The following is a 9,659-nucleotide window of genomic DNA, read 5'->3' as shown; positions in this document are numbered from 1 at the left end:
AAATAACAGCAAAGGGTGGAATACAGCCTACGTGTTTCGCACTGCGATCAGTGCTTAGTCATGGCTAAGCACTGATCGCAGTGCGAAACGCGTAGGCTGTATTCCACCCTATTTTTTAAATAAAGACAACCTAAGGTTTTTTTTTTTGAAGGTGCGGCTGTCCATCCTTTCAACTTCTACATTTTGCCTCGTGCATTGCTGGCACTCCTGGCCTCCTGAGCAGCTACTGATTGTCCAGCAGACCCACCTTGAGCGGTAGTTTCTCTTTTCCTCTGTGCAGTTAGTTTTGCACAGAGTGACCCCAGTCCTCCTCTTCTGGGATCCCTCAATGGCGCTGGAGGCTTTTCCCCACAAGTGTCCACGTTGGAGAAGCGCTCTCCATGGTGGACACCCCTGCGGAGCGCGCATCCGAGTCCCGCATCTGTGTCAATTCACACAGAATGCAGGACTCGGCCCTGCCTCCTGGCGCTGCGTCTTTAGATTTGATTGACAGCAGCAGGAGCTAATGGCTGCACTATCAATCTATCCAATCAGGAGGGCCAGGTAAAGCTTGTGTGCTCATTCCCGACTGGAGAAAGATCAGGGTAAGGTAAGTAAAACGGTGGCTGGGGGGGGTTTGCGTTTACAGAACCACAGAAGCTTTATCACCTTAACCAGTTAACAACCGCCCTATAGACGAAATACGTCTACAAGGCGGTTGCTTAACTCTGGGAGGATGTCCATGGACGTCCTCCCAGAATCGCGCTCCCGCGCACCCTCTGGGGCGCGCACACAGGAATGTCCGTGATCGCCGGGTCCTCCAGGCCCGGCGGATCACGGAGCGCGGTAAATCGCCGCTGATAGCGGCAGTTTACCACGTGATCGCTCCGTCCAATGACGGAGCGATCACTTGTAAACAAACCGGCGTCATGTGATGACGCCGGTTCCTCCCTCCCCTCTCTGTACCGAATGGTACAGTGTGAGAGAGGAGAGGGGGGAGAGCGGAAGCAGCAGCGCTGTGGGCTGGATCCATCCCTCCCTGTGCAATACTCTGCAATAACACCAATACTCTGCAATACCCCCATACTCTGCAATACCCCAAAATACTCTGCAATACTCCAAAATACTCTGCAATACCCCACAATACTCTGCAACGTCGCCTATGGGGATTTTTAAGTAGCGAAGTTTGGCGCCATTCCACGAGCGTGTGCAATTTTGAAGGGTGACATGTTGGGTATCTATTTACTCGGCGTAACTTCATCTTTCACATGTATGCAAAAGAATGAAGAAAAAATACTAAATTTGCTAAATTTTATAACAGAAACAAAGAAAAATTAATTTTCTTTACAGAATTTTCAGGTTTTTTCTCTTAGGCCGAGTACTCACGAGCAAACATGTCCGTTCGAAATGTCCGACGGGCTGTTTCCGGCGTACAAGGCTGTTTTTTCATTTGGCCCGCTGGCTTGTACACACCAGCGGACGATATTTCCCTGCGGACCTGAACGCGTGCACGTAATCCACGTTTGACGTCACTATAAAGGGAAAGGCCAAAGTCAATGGCGACGCCCTCTGTTCCGCTTTTGCTAGTTACGGCTTTGCTCGTGTTAGTGAAGGTTTGGTTAGAGCTGATTCGCGCTTCTCGGTCTCCAGGCTTTAGCAGGTAGTATTTTCTCGTTCAGTGCGTGTGCTTGTGGGTACGTAGTTGGCATTCGGGTACAGGCGTGCAGTTCGTTCTGCTTAGCAGATTCGTACTGTGCGTTCGTATCTGTGTGTCGTGCGTTCTTTGCAGGTACCGCTGGATTTGATTGTGCTTTCTGTTGGAGTGTGTTCTTGACTGACCAGCCGGCCGGTTTGAAGCCATGATGGAGCAGCAGCGTCAATTTTCGCGAGTTGGTGCTGTTTATGGGATGGCTGCTGGATATGTTCATTATTCCAGTACTTTGGCCAGAAACAGGGGGCGGAGGCGTTTCTGGACCAAGAATTGGTTGCGCCAGCGTGACCAGTTCTCACATATGCCTCTGCTTAGGGAAATCCAGGAGAATAATCCTAATGACTATAGGAATTTTCTCCGCATGACGGACCCCGTATTCAACAGTCTGCTGGATCTTCTGTCCCCCTATATCACGAGGCAGGACACTGTGATGCGCCAAGCCATCACGGCCGAGCAGAGGCTTATTGCCACGTTGCGGTACCTGGCGACTGGGAGGAGCCTGCAGGACCTCAAGTTCTCGACAGGCATCTCTCCGCAGGCGCTTGGGGTCATCATACCGGACACGTGTGCTGCCATCATTAAAGTTATGCACGAGGAGTATATGAAGGTAAGTTTCCTCATTTTAACCTCACAATGTGTCTTTAATAATGTGGCAAACTAACTTTTTATTTTATTTCCCAGATATGCTGTGTGTTTAACTAACGTTCCCTTTTCTCACTATGCATGTTGATATCAGCTTTTACATGTTCTTTTTATTTTGGCCTACCTGCATATTTTGATCTTACCCAATATTAACCTGTCCAGCATGCTATCTTCGGGCCAACCCCCACCATGCCACTTTATTTTAATTTTTTTGGTTTTCTAAAAACAGTTTAAACACCCCCCACCCCCCCTTCAAAGTGTTTTTGTCCCCATCAGAGGGCTGTGGAGTCTGTTATTAATTAAGTGGCCCTATATATTTGTGCCCCGAAATTCTCCCTTCAAAATTTTCAAATGCTATTTAAAAATTGTAAAGTTGCACAAGGATGCTTGTAGGATTATGTTTGCAATGTTTATGTGCCAAAGTACTAAATCTCTTTTTTTGTTTGTCCCCACAGCTACCCTCCACACCACAGGAATGGCAGTCTGTGGCTTCCCAATTTGCCGAGCGGTGGGATTTTCCTAACTGCGGTGGAGCAATAGATGGGAAACACGTCCGCATTGTGCCCCCACCCCACTCGGGGTCCTACTATTATAATTACAAGGGTTATCATAGTATAGTGTTGATGGCGGTGGTGTCGGCACAGTATGAGTTTCTCTATGTGGACGTGGGGAAGAACGGCCGGATGTCAGATGGGGGAGTGTTCGCACGGACTGATTTCTATGATCGTCTCCAAACTGGTGGTCTGGCATTGCCACCAGATGAAGATAATGTGGAAGGACTTCCGTTTGTGTTCCTAGCGGACGAGGCTTTTGGCCTTGGACCTCACCTAATGCGGCCTTTTCCCCAGAGGACCCTCACCTCAGAGAGGAGTGTGTTTAATTTTCGGTTGTCCAGGGCTCGGAGGGTAGTCGAGAATGCCTTTGGGATCCTCAGCAACCGGTTCCGCCTGTTCCTGACATCGATACATTTGGCGGAATATAAATTGAACACCGTTATATTTGCCTGCTGCATTTTGCACAATTTTCTACGCAGGCACTCCCAGACGTACCTAGCCCCCATGGGCTCTGAGGCAGGACTACCCTCAGAGAACATTCCTGGCCTGGACACTGGTCGCGCTGGCTTGGCCCCCCAATCTGCTCGTGAGGTACGCGACAAATATGTTGAGTACTTCATGGGTCGGGGGGCCATTGCTATGCCAGATCATATTTCTTTCTAATTCGGCCCCCAAAAGAAAGGAATATTCTCACAACTAATAAATAATTAGACCATTGGACTTTATACAGTTGTTTGTCATTACTGCTTTTTCTCTATTTTTCTGTCTTCCAGGTTATCTCCAAAAATAGTGCACTTCTAGTGCCAGATTTACTTACTCAGATGTATTAACTAACCACATTTGCACATTATTCACTCATCTACAAACTGGGTATTCAGTCTATAAATAAGAAGCCACTCTTTTTTCTGCTTTTGATGTCTCATTTATTTTTTTTATTTTAGTCATTTTTTAACAAGAAATGTGTATTTTTAGGCAGAACACATTTTCTGCAAATTCTGGAGACAAAATATTGGCTTTTAATTATTTATTTTTTGGTCTTTATTGACAGTGATTATCAATAATAATGATCGAAACACAATGTAACAATAATTTCACTGAAACTATACGCAAGAATTTTTGGGCTTGTCATTTGTTTGTGTCTAATTTTTTAAACAAGATTTTAACACAACACAAAAATTTTTTTGTTTTTTTCTAAAATTAGTTAACTTCTTTCTTTAGGTGAGATTTATTGTTCGTTTTGTGATCTGAAACTGGAAACATTTACAAACCAAAAAAGATCAACACCAAACAAAAATTTAAAAAAAGAACAGCAGTCAGTCATATGGATGGTGTGCTTTCACACTGGAACACGCCAAAATTTCTAAATGCACACATTCAGTGAAAACTCGCCAAATGTCATTGGTTAAACAGACAAATGGCCACATGTGCTATCTGACATCATGGGTGATCAATGTCTGTGTTTTGTGGGAGCAAACCCTTCCTCTCAACTACTTGAGGATCGAGGAGGGGTTTGTACCCACAAAGCACAGACAATAGATAGTCTGTGATGGCAGATAGCACATATTGGCACACTGTGTGTGCATTTAGAAATTTTGGCGTATTATAAAGTACAAAAATTAAAAAGGGTTTTGTGGGCGGGGGATGGGCGGGGGATGGGCTTCTGTGGTTCAGTCTTTGACACGGCCCATCATGTCCATGATATTTTTGTAATTTTGGTTGATGACTAGCATCCTTTGTCGCATGTTCTCCATTTCCGTGCTACACTCTGAAATGACATTTCGCACATTCTGCTCCATGACTAGCATCCTTTCCTGCATAATGTCCATTTCCGTGCTGCACTCCATTAGTTGCTGTACAATGATAGAAGCACTTGCACGTGAAAAATGTGCTACTCCATCTTGATCCCCTAAAAAGAAACAAATTGGCATTCAAAATATGTAAATAATTTCCAGCCTATCTGCATATGTTTGGCCCTATTAATATAGGGGTGACACTGACCTGATGGCCTGATAATTTCCACATCCCCAATTTCTTCATCTTCTATCACTCCTCCTTCTTCCACCACCTCCCCATCATCTTCTATCACTCCTCCTTCTTCCACCACCTCCCCATCATCTTCGACTCCTCCTTCATCCATCAATCCACCTTCTTGCAATTCGCCAAATTGTTCTTCCGCCACTTGCCCTTCATCTGATATAAATTCTAAGTCCAAAATAACTTCTTCCTCCTCTCTTCCTTCCTCCTTTCTTCCTTCCTCTTCTCCTTCCACATCCTCTTCTCCTTCCACATCCTCTTCTCCTTCCACATCCTCTTCTCCTTCCACATCCTCCTCTCTTCCTTCCCCAGCCTCCTCCTGCTCAACATGTGGAGGTGTTTGATTTTCCGGGTGTCTGGCCCTCTCTGCCTCCTCCAATTGCTGGCGTCTTCTTTCCCCTATAAGAAATAATAAAAAACAAAAGGGATACTCATCAGCACACAGATATTGGATATCATAAATCGCACACATTGCATAGACGATACATTTATGATGATTTTTGGTTGTTTTTTCTTTCAGCAATCCTCCATTTTTGGCGTAGTTCTAGGCCAAGCTCTGATGCTGCCCCTTTTTTGCAAAGAAGTGACACAAATGGATGTCCCCCCAAAACATTAATTCTCGTCGACCCTCCAAATAAATATACTTTGATTTTTGAGACACAGGTGCTTTGCATTTCAAGATGTTAAAACATCAGCTTTATTTGCATTTTGGAGAATGAATCTTGTTTGCCTGTCACATTCACTCAATTTAATTTCTGTGATTTTGCTAGTCAACAATGTTGGAAAACCAAGTTTGGGGCCAGTCAGCCATGTCCAGGTGTGTTGTTCCTGGAGTAACGTCACATTTTTGCGAAACAATGTCATATTACGCGTGTTTACTATTTCACCAAATTTGTTTAAGGTTGTTATTTGACATAAACACAATACAGTATCTACACATGTTCAAAAGTAAAAGCAGGCCAAGGAGGCAGATGTGAAAAAATACATGTCAACACATTATTGCAGACATTCCCCCCCCCCTTAAATAATATGGACTTACTTTTACGCAGAATTTTGAGGATCTTCTTCATGTGATGTGGCTCCCTCAATTTTAAATCGGACCAACGCTTCCGTAGTTGCTCCTTTGACCTGGTGACACCAAACATTCTCCTCATTCTCCTTGCCACCTTGTCCATTATGTGTGACTTCCTACGGTTCGGTGTTTTGTAGGGCCCACATTCACCATCATAATCCTTCCTCCTCATGATGTAAACCAACTCCACCATTTCTTCGAACGCCATATTAGTGGCTTTATATCTTTTAGGCCTGGATCGGGACGGTCCAGCCTCTGTCCCTTCACTTGCGCCATGAGAGCTCCGTGCCCGCTCGTGTGACATCGCCATCTTTCCTTCCCACAGAGATTAGGGGCGTGGAAACGAGGAAATGTCCCGTCAGGGGCGGAGATGAGGGCGGGGATTATTGCATATGCGGAGTGTCGCGAATGCCAACAACGTATTGACGTAGGTTACGCGGAGAATATTCGCGCGATTCCAGAACCTACACAGTTAACGCCATATTTACTTTTTCAATTGATTAGGGGCATGGCAAAGGTGACGAGGGCGGCGTTTCATACATACGCGGAGTGTATAAAAGGCGCTTGACGTGATTACGTAGGTTACGTGTTAATTCAGCGAGCGGAAGAAACGAGGATTGTGAGAGAGGCAGGTAAGAAATTTAAACATGGGATCAGCAGCGGGCTCTAAAATGTAGAGCAATGGGATGGGGGTTTGGTCTGTTGGTTGCACAGTTTTATTAAGCTATTATGTCTCTTGGATACCAGAATGTGATTTTCGTACCCAAATGCTTTTGTAGACATCACAAAATAGAGAGATCAAAAATGCTGTGACTCATTAGTAATTATGTAGGGTGTATTCAGATCAGGCCAAGTATTGTTCTGTGTTGGTTGGACAGAGGTCATTAGGAAGTTTCTTTCATGTAATCAATGCTGAGGGGCAGGATATCTACACATGCAATAGTGCCTTGATGAATGCTGTCATTTGTAATAATTGTGTATGGTTGTAGATTTATATTATTTCCTGCAATGTAACCAAAGGGGCGGCATGTTAAAAAAAAATGTTAGCTAAAACCAACCAATGGGGCAGAGCTGGCCAGCATTTTCTAAACAAGAGACACTGTGTTTGTATTTCTATATAGGTACTACTTTTTTAACAACATATTCTATCAATGTAAATGCTGAGGCTTTTTTTAATTGTGTTTTTGGTTTCTTTTCATTTTTTCAATCTAGAATAAAAAAAAAAAAAAATTTATTTCACAATGGATCTCCTGCAGAGCCAAGACATTATCCAGCATTTGCTGGATAAATTTCGGGAAATGCCCATCCTGTGGGATTCAAAGCAGGACCATTACCACAATAAGGACGTACGAGCGGCAGCACTTGAACAGCTAGCAGCATACATGAGGACATGGGTGCCAGAATGCAGTGCCAACATGGTGAAGGATAAACTTGCCAACCTCAGGGGCACATATAGGAGAGCGTACAAAGCTCACCAAAAACAGCTAAGATCTGGAGCAGCAGCAAGACCACCAAAGGAACCCAAGCTGTGGTATTACAACCAGATGTCATTTTTGCGGGATCAACTGGAAGGCAGGCCATCAATGTCGAGTCTGAATCCCAACCTTTCCTCCACGCTACCTCCCAGCGGGACTTCCCAAGATCACCACAGCCCTGCAGAGTCAGATGAAGAGGGCCTGGCTGACAGAGAGGCAGATCTGCGCCTCTACGATGATGAGGTATAGTAGTTTCATAACTATTTATGTAATAATATTAATTATTGTTTGATTCTTGACTTGATATTGGTTAATAAAATACAAGCTGGGAAGTAAAAATCTAAAATCGTGGGCAAACAAATAGGTGTCAGGGATGACAACTGCAGGGGTCAGAGGGTGAGTCTGTTTTCAAGTTTAAATTCAAGGCAAAAAATAAGATTCAAGCATGAAAATGTGAGTGAGTATATTCCTAAATATATTACAACATGTCCCTTTTTTTTACACAGGAAGAAGAGACCAGCCAGGAGGTGGCAGATCCTCTCCTCACTGACAGCCAGGCCGAAGGGGTCAGTGGCAGCCAGGAGGAGGCCGGGCCCAGTGGCGTTCAGCAGCTCCCCAGGACAAGCACCACCAGCCAGGCTCCTCCCCTTTATATTAGGCCACCAGGCCGTAAGAAGAAATTGGGGGCAGTGGAGGAAGCCAGCCTCCAAATGATTAGGGAGGCGAGTGCCATCATGAGGGCCCCCCTCAACCCCACTGAGGCCTACAGTGCCTCCGTGGCACATGACCTGAATCAAGGCACGGAGGAGCAGAGGCAACTGGCAAAGGGCGTGATCAACCAGGCCCTTTGGTGGATGCAGAGGGAGCTGCTGACCCCAGACACTGGGCTATGTGACCCGGCCCGGCTTGCTGAACACCATTCTCCTGCTGCCACATCATCCCCACCTGCAAGGGCCCAGGGAAGACCCGCTGGAAGGCAGCCTGGAAGGAAGGTTTCAAGGAAGAGGAGACGTTGATGCCCTGCCTTCCATTTGATCCCCCACAAATGGCATCTTGTTTGGACTACCACAGCTTGGGTTCCTTTGGTTATGTGCTGCTGCTTCAGATTTTATTTAGTGTGCTTCCTGAGGTTGGCTAGTTTATCCTTCACCATGTTTCAAATGCAAGTTTGCATGTATGTTGCTAGCTGTTCAAGTGCTGCCATTCTGTTTTTGATCCTTTTTATAATTTGCTCAAATAAAAGCCTTTTTGTTGATTTGAAAAACTTGCCTATTGTTTGTAATACTGTGGGTATTATTTTAGGCATCAAACATTACAAACAAATAAAATGATTAATCTAAAATATTCACTAACTCATGTGGGGGGGGGGGGGGGGCATTTGGTGTGCCAACATGGTAGACAATTTAAACAACCTTCAACAAAATCATGTTAAATATACAAACAAAAGCTAAATCAAAAATATTTCCTATTAAAATATTCTAAATGGTGACATAACTATAAACACCTAAAGAAAGTGGGAAAGATAACCATTAAACATTAAAAGCAAAAAAATTGAAATGTGGAGGACCACTAAAAATATGATACGTCGGGCCAATAAAAGTTTGCAAAAATCTTACTACATCACAGCTAACAAATGTCACTTTTCAGTATGGAACAACTCAGTTGAAATAACATGAGCTAAATAACTGATTAGTTATAGCAAGAGAAGAATGAATAAAACGACGGCATCAAGCATTGGTTATTGTGTGTTTTGCTTCAGTGTTCTATTGCTAGAATTAATCTTTCTATTGACGAATGTGCCATATCCCAAAGAAACGTGAGTTTTACCTGAACGAGCGCTCCCGTGGCCTCATTTAGTCTGAGCATGCGCGGGGTTTTTGTACGTTGGTTTTGTGTACTCACCACCAAACATGTACGTTCGGACAGGATTTGAGCGGACGGTTTTAAAACAAGTTTGGAAATAAATGTCTGCTGGAAAACGGCCCGGCGGGCAAATGTACGGTGAAATTCTGTACGCTCGTAACTACACACGACCAAACATGTATGCTGAAACTGGTCCGCGGGCCAGTTTCAGCAAACATGTTTGGTCGTGAGTATGGGGCCTTAGAGCGCAAAAAATAAAAAACCCAACGGTGATTAAATACCACCAAAAGAAAGCTATATTTGTGTGAAAAAAAGGACGGAAATTTCAT

Source organism: Rana temporaria, chromosome 4 (assembly GCF_905171775.1).
Source record: "Rana temporaria chromosome 4, aRanTem1.1, whole genome shotgun sequence".
Lineage (NCBI taxonomy): Eukaryota > Metazoa > Chordata > Amphibia > Anura > Ranidae > Rana > Rana temporaria.
Note: the sequence above shows the minus strand (reverse complement) of the source record.